Here is a 23,130-nt window from a genome sequence, read left to right as displayed (position 1 = left end):
GGGCTGGAGTGTGGAGCCAGGACCCTCACGCCGCCTTGTCAGTGTACCTCCTGTCCGCCCTGGGGAAAACACAGCTCTTATTTGTTCATTTATTCATTACCTCATTCAAAATTCATTCAGGCTCCTACTGGAGACAAAGCAGAACCGTGTAAAATGCTTTGATTTTAGAGTTCAGCCAGAATTGGACCCAAATCCTAACTCATCTGCTAACTAACCATAACTTGGTAAATGGATGTCAGCTTGTGCAAAGGAGAATAATTGGACTGATTTTTCTTTAGGGTCAAATAAACAGAATCTATCTGAACAAATAAAAACAGCTGAACTGATCATCAGTGAACTATACAAGCATCTAACAATATTAGAGCTATGAATCGTTCATGGCTGTTGGCTCACTGTTAAGTTGAATGTTAAGACATTTTTGTACACTTGCATACCCTTCCCAGAGTATTTACTTATAAGTTTATAAGCATCTTTTCTGGGGTCTGGCTACCTTCACGTAACAAAACTTTTTCCAGGTCTTTCTATTTCTTTACAAATGGTGAAATATCGTGCTGTCTAATGGATTAATAAAGTTCCTCATTTTCTTGATCCACTCATCCTCGCGGGCCCCTACGTTGATCCCGTGCCTGGGCGATGGTGAGTACGCTGCACTGAGCGGGGTTGGGATATATCCCCAGGAGTGGACCTGCTGGGTCATGGCAGAGCTGTAGGCTTAGTCTTTTGAGCAACCTCGCAGTGCTCTCCAGAGCAGTGGAGGGTCTGCATTCCCACTGACGGTGTAGTGGCTGCATCCCTGCCACTTCTCTTGATAATGGCCATTCTAACTGGGGCCAGGTGAAACCTCAGTGTTGTTTCGATTTGTGTGTTCTTGAGAGCCAGGGATGCTGAGCATTTCTTCATGTGTCTATCGACCGTTTTTACTTCCTCTGAGAAGCCTCTCTTTAGCTCATTACTTCACTTACGAATTCGGTTGGGGTTTTTTTTTTTTTGAGGATTGGGTTTTTTTTGGAGGGTTTAATTTTTTACGTTCTCAGTATATTCTGGATCTTAGGCCGTTTTCCTGATGTATAGCTGGCAAACATCCTCTCCCATTCTGTGCATCAACTTCTCAGCTTGTTGGTTGTGTTCTCTGCCTTGTGGAATCTCTTCAGTTTTGTTCAGGGCCACTTTCATTTCTTCCATGTTTGGTATTCCAGACAATTTTATTATTGTTACTCAGACAATGGTTTTCCTTACAATGGAAACAGTCAGACAACAGTAAGTTGTTTATTTTTAAATTCTATCCTTACTTTTTAATATGAAAATCAAATTATTTCCCTGTCTTTCTTTCTTTCTTTCTTTCTTTCTTTCTTTCTTTCTTTCTTTCTTCCTTCCTTCCTTCCTTCCTTCCTTCCTTCCTTCCTTTCTTTCTTCCTTCCTTCCTTCCTTCCTTCCTTCCTTCCTTCCTTTCTTCCTTCCTTCCTTCCTTTCTTCTTTCTTTCTTTCTTCCGTCCTTTCTTTCTTTCTTCCGTCCTTTCTTTCTTTCTTTCTTTCTTTCTTTCTTTCTTTCTTTCTTTCTTTCTTCTTTCTTTCTTCTTTCTTTCTTCCTTCCTTCTTTTCTTCTTTCTTCCTTCCTTCCTTTCTTCTTTCTTTCTTTCTTCCTTTCTTCCTTCTTTTCTTTCTTTCTTTCTTCCTTCCTTTCTTTCTTTCTTTCTTTCTTTCTTTCTTTCTTTCTTTCTTTCTTTCTTTCTTTCTTTCTTCCTCAGGATTAAACGTGGCCTGGGTGCTATACCTTAGCCTTTTCACCCACATTTGATCCACAGTTCTGCTTCCAGCTTTACTGGTAATTAAATGGAAATGTGAATTTCATAGACTTTCCTTCCCAAGGCTGACTTTGAACCATGATCCTTAGATCTCAGCCTTCTGATTAGCGAGGCATGAGTCACTGGCACCCGATTTACTAAATTATTTTTCCAGGGCATTTCCTGAGCCATGGTTATATTTTTCCTAATTAACATTGGCTTTTAGCAGCTGTATTTTGTTTATATGCTATACAAATTGCTGCGATTTGTTATATTGAATGGCAGAGTTTTCACAAGTATTTAAGACACAAAATTCTAGTGGTTATTTACTTGTAACTTCTCTCTCTAGCCTTCTTGGCTCCTGCGCAGTTGCAGAATAGAGATATTATATTTTAAGGACATGTTTTGGGCGTAGCACCGCTCTCTGATTCTGTACTGGTATTGGACATTTTCTGCCTGTCACCAGGGCCTGCTGAGATTAGCAGGAGCATCACAAGGTCAGCGCCCCAAGGTCAGCCGCCTGCGTGTGTGGCATTCTTCCAGGGAACCCTCCCTAGCCCTGCGTGTTTTGCGATGGGCTCTGCCTTGGTGTCCCCTGCTCCGCGTTGCCCACCCTCAGCTCCTCTGCATTTCCCTGCCCTGGCTCTGCTCCTGAGGGGGACGAGCCGTTGCTGACCCCGGGCCCTGTCCTGGAGGAAGTCACAGCTCGGCTGGACAGCCTCCTCCTCCTCCTCTTCCTAGGCTGACCCGGAGCTGGGCAAACCGCAGTGCAGACCGTGTAGGAGGAACTAACTCCCACCGCGTGCTTGAAGCGCACCGGCTCTTCAGTTTACAGACGCGTGGCCCTGTGTGCCGAGGCCTCGGCATCCCATCTGTTGTGATGAAAAGCTGTCCGTGGACGGCTCAATGAACCCCTTCTCCCGAGGAGCACACACACTCCGACGTTTCCAGGGCGGCCAGCCCAGCAGACCCCTCCTCTCCTCCTGGCTCTTCTGTGAGTATATGTAGCCAAGGAGAAGGGACTGCACACTGTGACAAATATGACCTGCTACGGGGCTGGACGTCCTGGGCAGAAAGACACGTGGCCATGTGGGGAGAATGAATGGCATGCGAAGCTCAGACATCCGGCCAGGGACGACATCAAGGAAGATGGAAGACGGGAAAATTAAAAGGAAAAGAGAGAAGGAAAGATAAGCATTACTGGGAGATGGTAGAGACCTGCTGGGTCTGCTTGGCAGGGCAAGGAGATCAGGAGAGCTGGGGAGGCATTAGTCACCGGCATTTCAGTTAGCTGGCCTGGGTCTTCTGGGCCGCAGACACTGGGGGCTATCTCCCACCCCACACTTCCCCAAACCAGGGGGACCCAAGTCAGGAGACGTGGAGGCCTCAACAGGAGGGACCTGAAGGTCACCGCGACCTTGAGATGGCAGGAGAAGGGAACCCAGCAAAGCTGCGGGCCTAGAGAGTGAAGACAGCAGTTCTGTAGGTGTTTCCTCTTTAAAACGAATCCAATTTCACTCTCAAGAAATGTATGAAAAAAATTAATTCAGTTGACCATTTTTTTCCCCTGCTGTAAAGAACTTTTCTCTCTCCCCGAAAGCCAGCTTTATTGTTTCCTTCTCTACATACTGTGTCCTGGCGTGGGGAGAAAGAAAACATCCCTTATAAGCCCGGTGCCCGTCCCTGGTCAGAGCTGGACCCTCCTGCTGGTTGATGGGTGTAAATAGCTCTTTACCTAAGTGTCTCTAAGTGCTGGCTGCAGGCGGAATAACCTGGATGCTGAATGCAAATAAAGAAAGTAGACCTTTAAAAAGAGACAAAATGCCACACAGATGCGTTTGCAGTTTTTAAAAGCCACGTTGCTTAAAGCTCACGTTAATTTGGAAAATAGAAGCTCCTTGAACATGCAAAAGAAGAAGCATTAAATGGCTGCGAATGCTTGTTTTTCAAACCCATTTCCCAAGGAGCAGAGTCACTTCTTAAAAATCAGTTATAAAAGCCGGAGTGTAAAATTGATCCACTTACATCTTGTTTGAGTAGCGTGGAGGGAAGTGCGGAGAGATCGCACTCCACTTCCACAGGTAACTTGTGGGGCCGCGTGCCGCCGCCGAGACACCGTCAACTGGTGAGTTACTTCCTGATAAGGGCTCCACATGAAGTAATTTTAACATAGTCTTGGAATAATGACTTGATGGTTATTTTATCATGCCTTTGGTGGGACCCCAGTGACCTTTTAAAAATCCTCTATGTTGCAGTCACATGACTGAAGTGTTGTGGACATGTGCAGGACACCATCATTCCTGCCAGCCAGCAGCACCTGGAGCGGTGGCAGCATCTGGACACCGAGGGATCCAGGACACCAGGACCTCACAGGGAGATGGCGCCTGGGGGCTGTGATCGACGGGAAGAAGGGGACAATGGTGCGTAGTCCCTGGCCTTGCGGTCTGTCTCGCCGGGTCACTGCTTGCTCCCATCGGCACAGGCCATGAGCAAGCCGTGCCACCAGGATGTCAGCACGCCATGTCCCGATGCCACGGCAGCATGCACGGCCAGACTTCATTTGTACGTAACCATTCTCCGACGGCCGAGTGCTCACATCCTCTCGTAAGTTGCCAGTTCCTGACCAGCCATTGCTAAGTGGGTACAGGAGGAGTCCGGAGGGGAGGTGGCCTTCTGGAGGGTGGTGGGCAGTTCTCCATCTGGCCAGGCAGGGGCTTGAACTCAGGGCCCGGGCACTGTCCCTCAGCTTCTTTTGCTCAAGTCTGGAGCTCTGCCGCTTGAGCCACGGCACCATTTCCAGCCTGTTCTGAGTCGTTTATTGGAGGTAAGGGCCTCACAAACTTCCTGCAAGGGCTGACTTTGAACCCCCATCCCTCCTGAGTAGGCAGGATGGCCAGGTGAGCCCGGGACATCAGCTCCTGCCCATCTGAAGACTGGTACAATATCAGACAGTTGTGTGACTAATTCCACACACAGTGCACAAGACTTGATTAATTTATCAAGTGTGGTTCTGCCCTTTTTCTCACCAGTGTATTGTGGATGTGGAGGGACTGCCATGTTCTAGTGTAACGCTTTTTCAAATACTTGCTAATTTAACTTCCAGGAGTTCAACATGGTTTTGTTATCCAGCTGGACAGCTGTCTCTCTTGGCAGACGTGAGCGGATAACCATCCGGAAAAGAGAAAACTTGTCCTCACACCATGGCCCACACAGTCTTTTCAGTGCTTGATTCCAGTAAGTACAGCTTTATTATCCTTTGTATTTTAAAATGACCAACTTTGAATGAAATTTCAGAAGTGGAGTTAATCTACATGACAAAAAATGTATTATGCAAACCTGTTCAGGAAACTTCCACCTGTGGCTTTCTCTTTTCTCAAAGCAACTTGTAGATCACATCATTTAGATGAAGCACCTCTGACAGATTCCCACTTGCTGTGTTGTGAACGTTTTCTCAGACCAATTCACTTAGCTTTTACTTAACAAATTCTGGTCATTTAAAAGCAAACCACACGGAAGTTCTAATAAATACACTAATTACAGCAAATATACTACAAGTAAAAAATGATCAATAATAATACATTTATAATGACAGATTTCTAATGAGAGCAAAAAGCCTAAAATTAAAATGGAAGCCATGTTCTCATAAGAAAAATAAAAGAGCTAAGCATAATGGAATAGTGGTTAGTCCTGTCTATGTCTTGTGGAGAAGGAAAGCAGCATACCTCTTGGTTGTGTGTCTGCGGGAGTGGACATACAGCCAGGGAGATGGAACGTCTACCACCACGGCAAGAGACACAGCAAGAATTTCACCCCGAGTTTTCTTGCAAGCAGTCACCCTTGAGCGTGCTGGTTGAGAATTGAATTTTCATTCAGTGAGGCTGACACTGAGGCTGGAGGGGAAGAGACACATGCTAGCTGCTTGCAAATTAAATCCTGGGGATAAGATGAAGATGGGGTTGATCCCTCGGCTGGATGAAGGGGAATTATGGAAGTGTTTGCATAGATGGTGAAAGTAACTGCTGGGCATTCTTCCCCTTTGGACTTCTTGCATTTATCAACTGCCACAAAGGTGCAAGACAAATTTAAATGTATCCCTAGGTATTGTGCTAGAAACAGCACGGGTTGAATATAGTTACCCCAGGTGTAAACTCCATTGAAGAAGAACCATGAATTATGGAGAGCATCACCTGAACAAAGCAGAGGGTTCTTAAAGATGCCTGATCAGCCTGTAGAGCTTATGTGAGTTAAAGAATTAACTGCTTATTTTTGGCAATTACAATACCATGGTAGTGCTATTTAAGATGAGTATACCCATTCATTAGATAAATATATATGGAATATACATATATATAAGCAAAAGTTACCACACAAATATATATGTGTGTGTATATATATGCAAAAGTTTACATACATGCATTATTTTATTTAGGTAAAAATATAATGCTTTGGTATAAGAAGACCAAATTAGTGGGGCAAGGAATTTCATGACATACAATTCATTTTATAATCTATATAATAACCGTCATTTTTGCACAATTGAAGTACAAAACGTGAAATGAACTGAATGACTCTACTCACCCTGGAAAGCACGTTGCACCAAGAACACGCGCTTATTGCATTTGAGCCAGCATTTCATTTTGCAGTCTGCTTAACAGAAGAGCAAGAATCTCAAGAAAGGCCATGCCGCGCGGACTCGCTGGGCTCCACGAAATTCAGCCTGCCGGGCAGCGCTGAAGCTTTCTGTTCGCCCCAGTGCAGAGCACTTTCACAGACGAAGCCGGGTGCTGTGAACATTCTACCTCCGTCACAGAAACGCGGCTTCTGCCATCATTCCATTCTTGCTGTATCCACTGACATCCCAGGAAATTCTTCAGGTTGTCTGGTAATTTCTAGAAATCCCTCCACGACGATCCTCCTCTCTGAGCCTCCTTATTCAAGGTCCACAAGCTCCACCGTTAAGTGTGATTTGCGAACGCAGATCCTTATAAAGCCAGAGTGAGTGGCAATCGTCATAGTGATCATCACAACGAAGCTGCCATGGCGAGATCCGCGATTGTCACATGAAATCCGGCCGGCTCGAGGCCTGGAGGAGTCCGGGTGTGCTTCCATTCCTGGAGTGGGACTTCAAGCCTTCCTTGCTAACAGGCACTGTCACTCAGCGTGCAGACCTTCTCAATGGGAGTCTTCCATGTGGCCCTGTGAGGAGACACAGAATTTACAGTGTCAGCATAAAGAGGAAACGTCTCAAGCAGCACAGCCGTGTCTGAATCTTGATAGCTGTCTGTTATGGTGCCACGTCAGGGGCAGTGCACGGCCACCAGTTTTACCAGGGTCGCCTTCATCTTCGCTTGCAGGCTCAGGGAAGGACTAATCCTCAGAAACTTAGTTTCATCCTGTCCCGGCCTCCAGCTCTGTGCGCTGTCCGTGGGAGTGGAGATCCATTTCCAGGCGTGTGGCCCCGTGGCGGGGCCCTGACCCGTGTGGTTGGATGGCACGGGGACGGCTGTGCCTGGTGCCACGTGGCACTTCTGTCCTCACGTTTGCCCATCTGGGGGAGTTGATGCCCCTCATTTCCTTGTTGAGGTGCCCAGCACACTTCAAGCGGCTCCATCCCATCCTCGACTCTCACGGGGTCTCCTTTGCATTTTAGATACGAGGTTTTATTGCCTCACAAGCACCAGCTCTGGCTTCCCCAGCTGGAACTTGGGTGCGGAGGGCTGTGGGCCGTAGCTCAGTGGGGATAATCCCTCACTGCCCGAGGACACAGTGCTAGAGGCTGGCCCTGCCCTGGACTCTTCGCCCGTGGTGGGCCGGGTGGCGTGTGGAGTTATCTCCTCCTGCCTTCCGAGGCTGCGTGTGCAGCCTTGGCACACGCCACGGCCCTGAGGCTGAGGTGGGTGTGGGGAGGGGTGCAGGGCCGACTCCCCGACTGACCACAGGATCAAAACCACACGCTGTCACGGAGCCGGCAAAGCGCGACTCCAGACGCCTGGCAAGGAACTCACTTGCTTCCTGCTTTCTCCACCAGCCCCCAAGGAGGGGTGCAGGGGCAGAAGGGAGGCAGCTGGCAGTCAGATCCCATCCTGTTGGAAACACCGGCCCTGGGCCTGGACTAATGCCAGCCAGCAGGTGCGCAGGCTGAGCCCTCGCTTCCAAACCGCAGACGGCCACGCGGTCTCAGGCATGGTCCATAAGCGTCTTGAGAACCACAGCTCGAAGCGAGCGGAGCCAGAATCCACCTTTCATGCTTGTGCAATAAAGCATCTCCAGCAATTTTAGACACTTACAAACGTTAAAATCGAAATAAGGTTGCTTAATGAATGCTTGTGTGCAAATACGTGTGGTCATAAAATATTCATAAGTGCAACATAGATAACACACATAAGATGCTTTCCTATATAGGAAAATGTTCCATGAAGCATTTTAATTACCTAGGGAAAAAGGATTCATTACACAGAAAATTAGGATAAATATAAGGATAGATTGACAGGAGGAATACAGAGGCAAATTAAAATAAGTGGAAATATCATCCTACGAATATTTTCCTTCTAAGAAAATAATTCAATTCCATGCAGCTGTAATGAGAATCTCAGCCAAACTCTCACCACTCTGATGAGCTCGTGGGAGCTGGGGGAGCCCGGTGGGGCTGGCATGCAAGTGCACAGCGGCTCTGAGCCGCTGGACGGAGAAGGGGTTATTTGCAATTCATACTTTCTGACACACTGACCTTTGCTCAGTCCAAGATGTAAGAAGGGGCACTTCTTCAGGCAAGAAACAGACGAATCTCAGATGTGACAGTCCTCTCAGCCCATCCATTATTCACATTGCATTGACACTGTCCTTCCCGAGGGAGGGCCACATCTGGAAAGCAATTGTCAGTGCAAGATGGCTGCAAGAAAATTAGTATATTACCACCCAACTCAACATACCATAGCTGATCAATACCGCATTGTATCTATTTATGATATTTATGTTGTGTGCAATCCGTGATTCTAATTTCCATGTTCCTGACTCTCTGATATAAGAGAATAAAAATTTTAAAAAGGAAAAGCAAAACAGCTCAGTCACATTTCACAAGTGAATTGGGGCATGTGAATGTGTGTGTGTGTGTGCGTGTGCGTGTGTGTGTGCCTGTGTAGAGGGAGGTTAAACATGATGAAATGAGCTAAGAGAATGATAACAAGCAGTATATCCAACCTGCCGGCCACAGAAGAAGCTCTGGATGTCCCTGCTAGGGACAGAGGCGAGCTGTGCTCTGACAAAGGCTGGGAGGGAAGAGTCGTGTGATTAACCACAGGAAAAACAGCTATGACGACCACGACAACGCGGACAAGAATGACAATGACGACCATGAGGATGACGATGGCGCTTGTGCCTCTGAAGGCGGGACAGAAAGAGCAGATACCACTGTGACAAGCCCTGAGGTAAGCATGGGACACATTCTGGAACCCCGAGAGGGAAATTCCCCTAGGAGACACATTCACATTCACAGGAAATTAATTAAGATAGGACAAGTAAAATCTAGAACCCATTCTTGTTATTTAGCCTATCACATTGAAGCACCTTCTGGAAAGGCAATTCTGGCACAGGCCGGAAAGGGGAGGGAGAGGAGAAGGGGGTTGGTTACACTTTGGGTCCATCGTGGGGGGCAGTGGGGTGCAGGCCCAGCTGGCTCTGGCGGCACAGGGCTCCTGTGCCTCTCCCACTTGCTCATTAATGAAATATATTTCCCACTGGTGGAAATAATGTAGATTTCAGACATTTTTATCCCCAGCAAAACTCTGCCGAGCCTTCCTTTCCGGCCGGCAGCGGCCATCTACGGTCTTTCTGATGTGTCAGCTGTGGACTTTTGTATGCCAGCTTTTGACAAATGCTGTTCCCGTTCAAGATCCTTACATTATTTTCCTTGCTGAGTTTTAGAATTTCTGGTATATTCCAGGCATTAACCCCTTGACAGATGCATATTTTGCAAGTATTTTCTAGCAACCCTTGAAGCATTTTCCTTTATCGCTCTTTAATTATCTTATGGTCTAGCGTTTACTTTTCTGTGTCATGTTTTGCTTCGGTTGCCTATGGAATGGAGGTCAATGCACAAACTCTTTGGCCAGGCCGAAGGCCTCAAGGGTTTCTCCTCTTGTTCTTCTAGTGGTTTCCTGGTTTTGTGTTCACCGTGAAGTTTGTGCTAAGCGTGCGTGTCTCTTTCCCAACGTAGTACAATATTTTAAAACGCAAACATAACGCTACCGTGGTGTTGTAAGTGAACAGCTGCACTGCACACACCCCCAAGAACGTCATCATATTACATTACCCATCGCAACGCAAAGTGCTTTGAAAATTTCCAACTATCAATTCTAAGATTGCAATACTTCTTCAATATCTTCCAGCAACTTGAAATAAATCCTGGCTCCCCGGCCTCACTTCTGAAGGATGGGCAGCACGTTTCCTCCTCTCACCCTCTGACAGCTGGGTGCTCCTCTTGCCATCCGCACTCCACGTAAAAACAGCCATCAACGTCTTCGTGGCTCTCCCGGGTTTACCGGATTCTGGAGCGCACACCTTTCCCAGCTCCCTCCAGATGTTAATTAGTGACTGTACTTTATGGAGGCTTCGAGGCCCGCGGAACGCGCTCTTCAGAAGGAGCATTCAGGGTCCCCGTCACCCTCTTTTGGCTTTTTACTCTGAGAGGAGCATTTGTTCAGTTAGTCATCTTTGCCAGGGGTCAGGGCCAGGAGTCGCTGGGAGCCTGGCTGCGGCGCCTTCCCTTCTGTTGTGCACCATCTCCCCGCCCGGCTCGCCTCCCCAGCCCCTCTCCACGCGCCCCCAGGCCCCACGCTGGGAACCCACTGCTTCCTGGACTCGGATCCTAAGAGCATCTGCTCCCAAGAACCTACGCACCAGTGCAGATCCTCTGCAGAATGCTCTGTTCCTTGATCTGTCAGGCTTCCACCGGACCTCCGGGGCGCAGGGCCCAGGCCTGCCACGGGGCCCAGGCCTTCCATGGGGCCTCCGGGGCGCGGGGCCCAGGCCTTCCACGGGGCCCAGGTCTGCCACGGGGCCCAGGCCTTCCACGGGGCCTCCGGGGCGTGGGGCCCAGGCCTGCCTCAGTTTACCCACGCAGACTGAGCTGCAGAGTCATCGTTTTGCTTGGATTCCTCAGATTGCGCGTGGCGAGTTCACAGGCCCCGCGTCCGCCCAGCTCCAGGTTCAGGCCCAGTGCCATTTATCTGCAGTACTTGGTTTAGGTCTATGAAGCCATGGATATTCAGAATTGATTCCTTTGCATTTTTGGTCCCTAATACGCCCAAGTTATATGAGAAGGCATGCGCTTTTTAGTTCATAAACTGTTAGGCCTCCTAAAATTACTCTGTTCTTCATCGCTATGTGTAGTTACAAAGTAGCATATTTCTTTTTAAATTTTTATTCATCAAATTACAAATATATTAGATTTTTGTCATGTACTATGGCTGAAATGATGTGATTTTAAACATACTTATGCAGGAACAACTAATAACTAATAATTAAAAGAAATCACATGCAACTCTTGAAACAGTTTCTTAATTGCAACTCATTAAACTAAATTGCAGCATATTATCTCCATTATAATACCCAAAATAGAAGTTGCAATGGTCTCTCTGTCACTCTCCCACTCATTTCAGTATTAATTCATAATATTTGATTATATATGCATATTTTACTTATGTAATGAAGTCACCTGTGTGCTATGCATTGTATAATACAAATTGCACTTACTGCTCAGAAATTAATGAAAGTAAAATACATGAATTTTCAGTCAGCATTCAGAGCTTGCTGAAGGTTATAAGACTGAGAGTACATTGAACACTGTTTCTATCATTTGCATATACTTCTTTAAATCAGCTTTTATGTTTGTAATAATTCATGATTTCATATTTCAAGATGCTGTATTAAGGAAAAAAGTAATTTGACTAAAATATTACAAAATAAAAATGTCATTTTGAAATGGGTCTATATCTCTCATTATAAGTAAACTCTGGCATTTAAATGAAATCCACAAATATTATGATGTAATTCTATTTTATGAACCGGCTAGACTACTTTAAGTCTACTAAACAAATATTGATTTTACTATTTATTCTAAGTAACAGCAAAATTATTCAATGACAACTTTAAGTTGAGAAGCACATTTATGTGTAGCAGCCAACATTTCCTATTGAGCTTATTTGCTTTATGGCCATAGAAAGCTGAAAATTGACTCCAGAGAGTCATCAAGCAGGAGAGCTAGAGCCTCTCCAATAAAGAGCGTGAATCCTGAAAGAACACTCATTGTTTCAGAGATGAGGAGGGAAGGGTTAATGCGTCCTGTGTATCTCCTGGCACACCCCTCCTTAGGTTCCTCCTCCAGGGCCTGGCCTGGCCTGGCCTGGCTGGCCATTCCTGTTTGGCTTGATGTCTATAAAGATGTCTCCACTGCCAGCCTCCCTATCAGTGGAGTTAACTTCAGTGTCCACAGGACGGATCTGGAGGCTGGCCCTAGGTGCAGGCTCTCTCCCCGCTCTCTCTCCCCGCCTCTGTCCCGGACTCTCTCCCGGGCTCTCTCCCCACTTTCCTCCCACCTTCCCCAGGACTTCAGTCCAGGCTCTCCCCCCACAGCCCTTCCATCTCCACACCGATTTGCTGAGAGACAGCATTGCGAGAGTCGGGGATAACTGAGACCCGTGTTTATGTTCCGAGCCGTCCTTTATCCGCGCTTTCAAATCCGTGTGTTTCTCTGAGAGCATTTCCACCTGAGCGTGCTTCAACACCTGTTTTCACCCCTTTCTTTCTCTCCAAGCAAACCAACAGAAACGGATGGAGGTCTGTGTCTTATTCTCACTTTCCACATTCATGGGTCCGAAGGCCGCTGCCTGCTCTGCCGTGTCCTGCTCCTGCCAGCTGCTGCTGGCAGCAGTGAAGAGTTCAGCTCTCACGCATCTCCTGACACGCCCGCTCTGTCCTGGCTCACTTTGTGTTCTTAGTGTCCTTTCTCCTTCACTTTCCATTAGCTCGTATGGTGACTCCAATTGTGCTGTTCTGCAGAAATCCAACAGCCAGGATCTTGGTTAGGCCTGGTCTCTAGAGAAGGCAGACAATTCCTGAGTAGTTTTGGCTTCTTGTATATTTTTTACACTTCTATTGTACTATTGTTATTGTAAAGGTGAGATACAGAGAGGTCCAGTTACATTAGGCGGGCAGGGTTCATTTCTTTTTGGACAATGTGACTACTTCTCTCACTCTGTTTTTCTTTCCAGCCCCCACCCACAGGTTGTATAGCTCATTTTCCAAAACATGTCCTGGGAGTATGGCTTCTGGTGTGTGTGTGTGTGTGTGTGTGTGTGTGTGTGTGTGTGTGTGTGTGTGTGTGTGCGCGCGCACGCGCGCGTGTTTCTGCTGCAGACCTCTGATTTAGGCATTGCTATCACTTACCTGCTATGAAAAATTTTAGCAACCACATTCCACGCAAATTCTGCCTCCAGTTCTCCTTCGAGGCACACAGTTCTGATGATGAGCAGGCCACCGCATTAGGGCCATCTTACCGCTCTGTTGGTTTCCTTCTCGTTCCTCAGAAGATCTCTGTTTGGGCCTACGTCTGTCTAGAAGAAGCCTTTTACTTTCTTTGTCATCTGAGTCTCTGTCCTTGTGTCATCTTCAAAGAGAAATCTGGAAAGGACGCCCATTCTTTCACTGCCTTTGAAATTCTATGGGAAGGAGAAATTTCACATTTCAAAGATCAGTCATGCTCTCTGAATTTACACTGTTTACTTTTTCAGGTGCTGCTATTTTTTTCCTTTGCAAACAGAGTCTCTGTTCAAGCAGGAGACAGTCATCTCTCACCCAGTGCTGAACACAGCACAGGATGGCAGTTGGTAGACACTCAGTAACCAAACAATAAGAGAAAAGTAGAATACGTGTTCCCAGGAACATTTATAACTTTTACATGAATGGTTCTTTTTATTACCCATCCTTTCATCTGGTTCAAAACCAAGCATTGGTTTGGGCCAAGTCTTAAAATTCCACAGAATTCTCATTGTTGATCTGCTGTTGTAATCCCTGATTCAGATCACTTAGAAGGAGTTCACTTCATTTATTCGACATCTGTTTATGTTGTGTGCTCTCCTACCTTCCTCCAGACCTTGTGCTTTGTAATAAATAGCCAAGAGAGATGAAACACAAATTTTTAACGTAAACATAAACTTGGGTCATCACGAGTCTTTTAAGATTTAGTTTGTCTTATAAAATGCCAAAAATGCGAGAAGAAGCATAAAAGAACTAAAGAAGAGGGATGGGAGTTTGGCCTCGTGGTAGAGAGCTTGTCTAGCATGCACGAAGACTCGGGTTCGATTCCTTGGTACCACATACTTAGAAAGAACCAGAAGTGGTGCTGAGGCTCAAGTGTTAGAGTTCTAGCCTTGAGAAAAATCCAAGGACAGTATTTAGGCCCTGAGCTGAAGCCTAGGACTGGCAAAAAAAAGAACTAAAGAAGAATGGCATCATTGCATACAGCCAGAGAATAAAGCCTGGTATTCCCATTCTAGTATTTTAGGGGATGGGTGAGATTTCAACTTCACCATGTATATTCCAGGAGCTGGAATAGACTAGAAATTATGTCTTTTGATAACCAGTTGTTAAGCTATCCATGTCTCCTTTACTTGCAAATGCAGTAGTGATGAATTGGAGACTCACATTTAAATACACTGTGCTATAGTGAAAATAAAAAGGCACTGAGTAAAAAAGCAGTGATTAAACTTCTTGGGAAACAGCGATAGACACTACACACACACAAAATGCTTGCTTCACTGGCAAGTTGTGGTCCATCGCCCTTGGGCCGTGCTTGCAGTCAGGTGGATGCTGAGTTGGAGATGTCTGCAGGAATGCCTTCCCCGCCTCCCTGAGCACACGGGAAGTGGCCTTGGCTCGGAGAGTCCCGTTTATCCTCAGGGCTGAGGCTACCACACTCCTCTCTGTGCCACATTGACTAATTTGCCTTTTGCTTTTATCTGTGTCTACAACTTGGTTATCACTAAATGAACCAGAAAATAAATTTGCTTCTACAAAAAAACCCACAGGCTTTTATGTCAGTATTTTAGCAAGATTTATGCTTTAATACATAGATATGCAATCACAGCAAATGTCTAATCAAAGGACAAAAACATAAAATGTTCTCATTACATTGGTCTAGGCCCCAGGCTGAAATTTGCAGGAGAAAATGCATCAGGCCCAGCGGGCCAACATCCGAAGCGTTTGATGACAACGGGGAGAGCACACCTCCCCTCTGCAGAGCAGCTGGGCAATCCATTGCTCAAGGCCACAGCAAATCTACTGCAGTCTCGGCCCCATGACCTGCTGCTCAGTGCCTGGCCCTGCTGGTCCGCGCCTGAGCCCTTGACTTTTGCTTCCACCCCGTGCCTCCACCATCCTCACCATGCAGTGATCAGATTTATGCCATGTCCTGTGCCGGCCTCGGTGAAGAGAGTTCCGGTGCAAAGGTCACTAAGGAGCAGAAAGGCCTGGGGACAACACCATGAGCCAGGAGGGAGGGAGGCCCCGAGCTCACCCTCACAGCCCAGGCTGCAGTGGGCCTGGGCCAGGGCACCAAGAGGAGGGGCGGAGGGGAGGGAGTGTGCGAACTCAGAACTTATACTAAATATTTAACACAGCTTGTCCAGACTTTACTCAAGTCTGACCTTAGTAGATATCCTGATAATTCTAGGCTCATAAACGTAAGCAACTGTGCAATCATCTACCTGTGCTTTTACTACTGTGGACTTAATAGGTCATGGTATCTATATGTAGCTTTAGTAATTTGTATTTAGTTAAGTTATATTTATCTGGATGTAAATGTGGATGTGGTAGTGTATTCACAGTTTCAATCTTACTAGGCATTGTGTTGTCTTCTGAGTAGCATATAATCACAATAATTCACATTTCCATCAGCAGTGTATGAGATTATCTCAGATCCTGAGAGATATTGTGTTATTACCTTTTTATCACTCTGATTTGTAGGTCTGGGTTTGCAGTGGAGCAGGGATGTGTTGACAGAGCAGTGAATAAAATCTTTCCAAAAGACGACACGACTGAATCCATCCTCAGCAGAAGAAGCAGCAGGAACATCTCAGACAGGGAGAGACGAATGTCCTTGAAAACAGCTGGGTCAGGGTTTTACGATGAGTAATAAGATGAAAAAGTGAAAGAAATGAAGAGACAGGTGGATACACAGTCTATTAATAAACAAATGGGAGTGTTGAGTGGAATTAGTTGAAAAGAACTACGATCACTGAAAAAAAAATATTGCACAGAACCCAGAAATCTTTACGCATCACACTGCAGTGACTTCTTTATTCATAACATTTGACTTAGACAAGGGATAAGATGAAAATCAGAAAATCAGAGTGTATGTGTATATGTTAATAGAATACAGTCCATACAGATGCACAGAGAGGAATGTGTTTGTGTGTGAGCACGTATCCACGCATATCCACATGGATACATGTTTACCCGCACATCCACACCCATGCAGCACACATTCATAGATCTATATGTTCACACCTGTGTGCTCCGTGAATGCACACACACACTCCATGAACACATGTGCATGTTGACACACCTACGGGTATCTACATGAACGTGTATGGAGACACACATTATCAGGACCCCAAACTCTCAGCGTTTTCCAGGCACACTTCTGTCAGCTCCATATCTTTATTCCCCATAAAATTTGAAAGTAATTCCTCTTGAGAATTTTCCATAATCTATTGTTATATTTATACTCAGATTTAAAACTACTAAATCTATATCCCTATACATCATCCTCATTTTCTGATTTGTTTGATCATATATTAAACTTTCTTTCAGTGCGGTACATCTTCAGATAACATAATGTGTTGGAAAAGTTGTTTTTCTCAATAAATATCACTTGGTTAGTGCCACAGAGTAAGGTGAATAAAGCTCGCTCTTCATAATTATGGACTGAGGATTCTTCAAGGATTAAATTTCAATTTTGTAAGTAGGACAATACAGAATTAAAATGATATTTTCCAGGTAATATCTGTACTTATAAGTATGCTGGATGAATTCTAAATCTTTCAGACCATATTTGAAGAAGGAAACACTTTAATTTTCATCACAATACGTACTTCTCAAAGGGGTGCTAGGTGTAAATGTCAAGTAAAGCCACAGAGAACCTTATTTTTAGTTGAATTGTTCCTTGTCCCCATTCACAAAGCAAAGCATATAATCAACTTCAGAGTTTAATAATATTGTTCAAGTGACTGGAGAGGTAGGCTGTGAGCAAAAGCACCCAAGTGCTTTTAACCCTTGAGCAAGTAGTCATTACTTCAGAATCTCTTCCAACAATTAAAAAATAAAATTAATAGTAGGAATCATGATGAAACACAGTAAATGGCTCCACTTTTTAAGTCTGCCAAAATATTTCTTATTTAATATTTGTTATTACTCAGTAAGTGGAGTTTCTGTTTTATTTCAAGAGCATGTATTCTTTTATCTCTTTTTAAAAGTAAAATTATGATACATTTCTGCACAACTTAGCTGAGTTTATGAGCATTTAAAGCTCATTCCTGTATGATTTTTAAATAGTTGGAGGATCATTTACAAGTATTTGGTATTGTAGTTGTGATTTGCCATTTTACATATGGTCCAAACCTCTTTTTCAAAAATCATAAAAGAGTATGTGTAAGTCAATCAACATAGGGGCATTTTTTCATTTCTTATATGAGATGTGTCATCCAGTGTATTTTACTGTGTTCTTGTATTTTATTTTATTTCTTATTTCATTTTGTTGTCAAGGTGATATAGTTACATAAATAAGGTATATTTCTCATGGAACATTGTTAACCCCTCCCATTTCCCTTCCCTCCACCCTCACCCAGGTTGTAGAGCATGCAGCCTTACGAGTGTCCATATCACATTGGCTCATCCTTTGCCCCACCGTTTTCTTGATCCCTCTCCCTTCTTTAATTCAAATCAACACATAAACAATTTATCAGGGACCAAAATCAGATAATGACAACAGGAGATAAACCAAACATGGGGGAAAAAAGAAGAAAAAAGAAATAACTTCACAGAGTACATCAAAAACAATAGCCACAAAGAAAACCCTCTTGTTCTGGAGTAATTTTGAATAGTATCATTTTATATGGTCATGTGTACATAGCTATTGAGCTACTGTGATCCTCTGCTAAGAGAGTCCTAGATATGTATTAATTATGACAAATAAGGGAAACTATTGAGCCTATGTTCCTTTGAGTCTGGCTTACTTCACTTAATATGATTTTTTTCTAAGTCTTTCCATTTCCTTACAAATGGGACGATGTCGTTCTTTCTGACAGCAGCATAGAATTCCATTGTGTATAAATACCACATCTTCTTGATCCAGTCATCTACTGAGGGGCATCTGGGTTGGTTCCATGTCTTCGCTATGATAAATAATGCTGCAATGAACATTGTTGTGCTAGTAGCTTTAGTGTGGCCTGCATTTTAATCCCAAGGAGAATGGGCAAGCGTTTTGTGAATTAGAAATCAAATTCTTCACTGTCAGAGAAATGGCAGCGGTGAGTGACACTGCCTGGCCGAGAGGGAGCTGGAGGCTGGGGTGAGCTGGGACGCCAAGGGCTTTGGAAGAGGGCATAGACAGCACTCGGCCCAAACAGAGAAATTTGAACAAGAAGTAACCATAATCATAGTTTATAAATCATAGGTAAATATCACATAAAAAGTATGTCAGCAAAGTAGCACGTTCTGTCCTGAGAGCAGTGGGATAGTTCAGTCCACAGAGAAGAAAGGATGTCCTCCCGTGGTGTGCTCCAGAAGAGACAAACCAGCCCTCCCTCCAGCTGACCCGAGACCAGTCCCACGTCTCACACTGATTCTACGGGAGGATCTAGTAATCGTGAAGACGGGGACACACTTGCTGTTAGCGTAGAGAAACCTGCGGGAAGTGTCCTGATCTGTGTTCTTCTGTGTTCTTTCACCTTAGGTTTCACATCCCATGGGCTGTGCGTGGTCCTTCTCTGTTGCTCTTCTGCTTCTCACAGTTAATTTTCCCTTACCATGAACTTTTCTCTTCAGCTCTGGAAATGGAGCCAGGTTCTCCCATCTGTGAGGTGGGAAGCCTCGGGGTCCCTGCGGGGCCGTGTCCATCTCTTCTGCAGCTCTTAAAGCCAGCCTGCAGGACTGTGCATGTGCCCCTCCCTCACGCCAGAGCTGACAGAGGGGTCACAGGGCACACACACACACACACACACACACACACACACACACACACACACACACTGTTCTGTGGATGTTACACAAACCTGCCAACCACAATGTTGTTGCTTCCCTCATTCAAGGATGCACACGGAAGCATGCGTGGAGAGGAGGTCTGCAGTTCTACCACGAGTAGGCCCGTAACTGAATATTCCAGACATAGTGGGTTAAAAAGTGCTTTTAGAACAGGGAGTACAAGGTTTTTTTCTCCACTTTTCCAGTACGGATCTGGTCCAGGCCCACAGGCTGTCTGGTCAGTCAAAGGTGGAGAGAAGGGGCATCTGATTATTGATGGCTCTGAGCACCTCCTCCTCTCTCCAGCGGTACAGAGCGCTTCTGTGTCGAAATCACACTTTACCTCAAGAAAATACTCATAGCAAAGAGCACCAGGGGCTTCTAATTCCTTGAAAATTAATAATTTAGAGCAAATTTGATATCTCATGAATTAAAAATGTAATCACAGAAATGAACTTCGTCCGTATTTACAGCAGTAATGATTTTTCTGTTTACGTTGGAGGTGTGATTTCTGCATGTGCTTTGATTCTTTTAGGGGAGGTGGACAAGCCAGTGGCAGTGGACTCTCTGAAGTCACCAGGTTAGATGTGGTGGCATCGCTATCCTGACCATGCGTCTGAAGGCTGCTCCAGGCTCCCTCTGTGGAGCTCAGCTGGGGTCGTGTCCAAATCCCCAGCGGCTGGTGCTTCAAGGGCAGGCATCCATTCTGCCTGTGGCATTCACATCCAGCTCTGAGAGGAGATTAGGGAAAGACCCAGGAGAGAATGCTAGTGGCATTTGCAAGAGGGGGAGAATCCAGAAAGCCCCCCCAGGACACACGAGCTGGCTAGGGGCAGGCGCAGGTGTCCTTGGCGCTGGACCAGATGGTCAGCGCGGAGTCCACCGGGCCTGCTGGGTGCTGGAGCATCTCGGGCAGTGAGGTCGTTCACCCGTGTGCTCTACACAATCTGCCTTCCTTCGGGATTTCCTTACAGTCATGCAAACACTGGCCTCCTCTGTTTCCTGTCACTCTGCCAGCCTACCTCAGCTACTGTGCTTCTGATCGTCACATGCGATGACCACAGTGACCATCGCAGGAACTGCGCAGCTGAATAATGCCACGGGCAGGTCCACAGAGTGGACACTCTTCTCCCCCCGTGCCCTGGCCTGTCCCTGACCCGCTCTTCCCTCTCCCCTTTCTTAACACCGTCTGTCTTCCCTTTCTTGAAGACCCTGCTAGGATAAGGTTGCCCTTTAAACCTCAATACTTTTTGTGTTTTTTTTCCTGTTATTATTTTTCTCTTATTCCAATCATTGAACTCCAATAAGATGGTCTGGTTTTAAAACCTCAGACATTTCTCTGAAAGAGGAGCTTGGCCGATAGGATCATAGATTGAAGATTGGGGTATAGCAGATAATGATAACTGCTAGCTTTTTATCTTGTGTAGTAAGTCTGAGAGAAAAACTGAAAATATCTGCACATTTCAAAGATTGTGTGGTATCTTAAAACACTGCTTTTCTAAGGAAGTTTTTCGGTGAAAAAAATGTGCCTACCATACCATCTCATTTCGGTGGAGGGGATTGGCCATCCAGTGAAGACACAGGGCAGTACAGTCCCTGAAAATCCTGTCACTGTAAGTGCCTTGTGTTTTTCCCATGGCAGGCAGCATGCAGAGCAGGGTAAGATGCTGTCCTGACTCTCAATTTGCCCATTATCTCTAATGAAATTAAATAATGCATGAGGGACTACAAATGATAATGATAAACATGCATAGAAATTCTCAACAATGCAAGGAATAAGGTGATTTTTTATTCATTTAAAGGCAAACAATTCACAGCTTTTTAAAAGTTAAATGACCCATATTATTGTCGAGTTGACTTTGGTGCCAAAAGATGGTATGTTCTCTTAGGAAGAGTAATTAACGCTCAACTGCAACCTATTTCTCATAAATGTTTGGTAGGATAAAGGAGCTCTGTGAAAATTAGGTCAAAATAAATAAGAGAAATGGAGATGGGCCACTGGCTACAGTCGGACTGTATTCACTCAGCAAACGCTCACTTGCTTGATCCCTCACTTTTCCTACTGTGGTTCTACCTATTTTTCTCTGTTATTGAGGCTTGAGCGCTAACATTCCCACTTGCTCTGCCTGTGTAATTGGTTGGTGCTCTATCACTTGAAAGGCCTCTCCAGCCCTCCATTTTGCTGGCTGTTTAGGCGATGGAGTGTCACAGACTTCTCTCCTTATGATGACCTCCAGCCCTTTATGTGTGCGAATGCACACGCCCGCCTTCCCCTGCAGGAACTGCAGGGCTCAGCTCATCTATGGACAGCTGGATGTCTTCTCTGTTTCAGAGAGGAAGGATCCCGTCTCCAGAGGTGATGGCTGCACGGAGTCTTCATAGTGCCACTTCCCCCAAACGCCGTTCTTTCTGTCCCGCCACCGGTGACCTCCGCGGTTCCGTACATTTCATTTCAGCCTAAAGGTAGAGAGAGACTTTGTGTAGTGTACTGAAGTGAGGAGATCTGTGGGCCTCCATGGTTGAACTATGGAGACGTGGAGGAGATGGAAGAGCCGAGGAAGAAGAGAGGACCCGTGAAGGACATAAAATCCCAGAGGGAGGAGAGAGGATCATGGAGGATATGTAATCCCTGAGGAAGAAGAGAGGATCATGGAGCAAGTGTAATCCTGAGGGAGAAGAGAGGATCATGGAGGATGTGTAATCCTGAGGAAGAAGAGAGGATCATGGAGGATGTGTAATCCCTGAGGAGAAGAGAGGATCATGGAGGATGTGTAATCCTGAGGATGAAGAGAGGATCATGGAGGATGTGTAATCCTGAAGGAGAAGAGAGGATCATGGAGGATGTGTAATCCTGAGGAAGGAGAGAGGATCATGGAGGAGGTGTAATCCTGAGGAAGGGGAGAGGATCATGGAGGATGTGTAATCCTGAAGAAGAAGAGAGGATCATGGAGGATGTGTAATCCTGATGAAGAAGAGAGGATCATGGAGGATGTGTAATCCTGAGGAAGAAGAGAGGATCATGGAGGATGTGTAATCCTGAGGAAGAAGAGAGGATCATGGAGGATGTGTAATCCTGATGAAGAAGAGAGGATCATGGAGGATGTGTAATCCTGAGGAAGAGGAGAGGATCATGGAGGATGTGTAATCCTGAGGAAGAAGAGAGGATCATGGAGGATGTGCAATCCCTGAGGATGAAGAGAGGATCATGGAGGATGTGTAATCCTGATGAAGAAGAGAGGATCATGGAGGATGTGTAATCCTGAGGAAGAAGAGAGGATCATGGAGGATGTGTAATCCTGAGGAAGAAGAGAGGATCATGGAGGATGTGTAATCCTGAGGAAGAAGAGAGGATCATGGAGGATGTGTAATCCTGAGGAAGAAGAGAGGATCATGGAGGATGTGTAATCCTGATGAAGAAGAGAGGATCATGGAGGATGTGTAATCCTGAGGATGAAGAGAGGATCATGGAGGATGTGTAATCCTGAGGAAGAAGAGAGGATCATGGAGGATGTGTAATCCCTGAGGGAGAAGAGAGGATCATGGAGGATGTGTAATCCTGAGGAAGAAGAGAGGATCATGGAGGATGTGTAATCCTGAGGATGAAGAGAGGATCATGGAGGATGTGTAATCCTGAGGAAGAAGAGAGGATCATGGAGGATGTGTAATCCTGAGGAAGAAGAGAGGATCATGGAGGATGTGTAATCCTGATGAAGAAGAGAGGATCATGGAGGATATGTAATCCTGAGGAAGAGGAGAGGATCATGGAGGATGTGTAATCCTGAAGAAGAAGAGAGGATCATGGAGGATGTGCAATCCCTGAGGATGAAGAGAGGATCATGGAGGATGTGTAATCCTGAGGAAGAAGAGAGGATCATGGAGGATGTGTAATCCTGAGGAAGAAGAGAGGATCATGGAGGATGTGTAATCCTGAGGAAGAAGAGAGGATCATGAAGGATATGTAATCCTGAGGAAGAAGAGAGGATCATGGAGGATGTGTAATCCTGAGGAAGAAGAGAGGATCATGGAGGATGTGTAATCCTGAGGAAGAGGAGAG

Source organism: Megascapheus bottae, chromosome 23 (genome assembly GCF_031878675.1).
Source record: "Megascapheus bottae isolate mThoBot1 chromosome 23, mThoBot2.hap1, whole genome shotgun sequence".
NCBI classification, from domain to species: Eukaryota; Metazoa; Chordata; class Mammalia; order Rodentia; family Geomyidae; genus Megascapheus; species Megascapheus bottae.
This window is presented reverse-complemented; position numbering follows the sequence as displayed.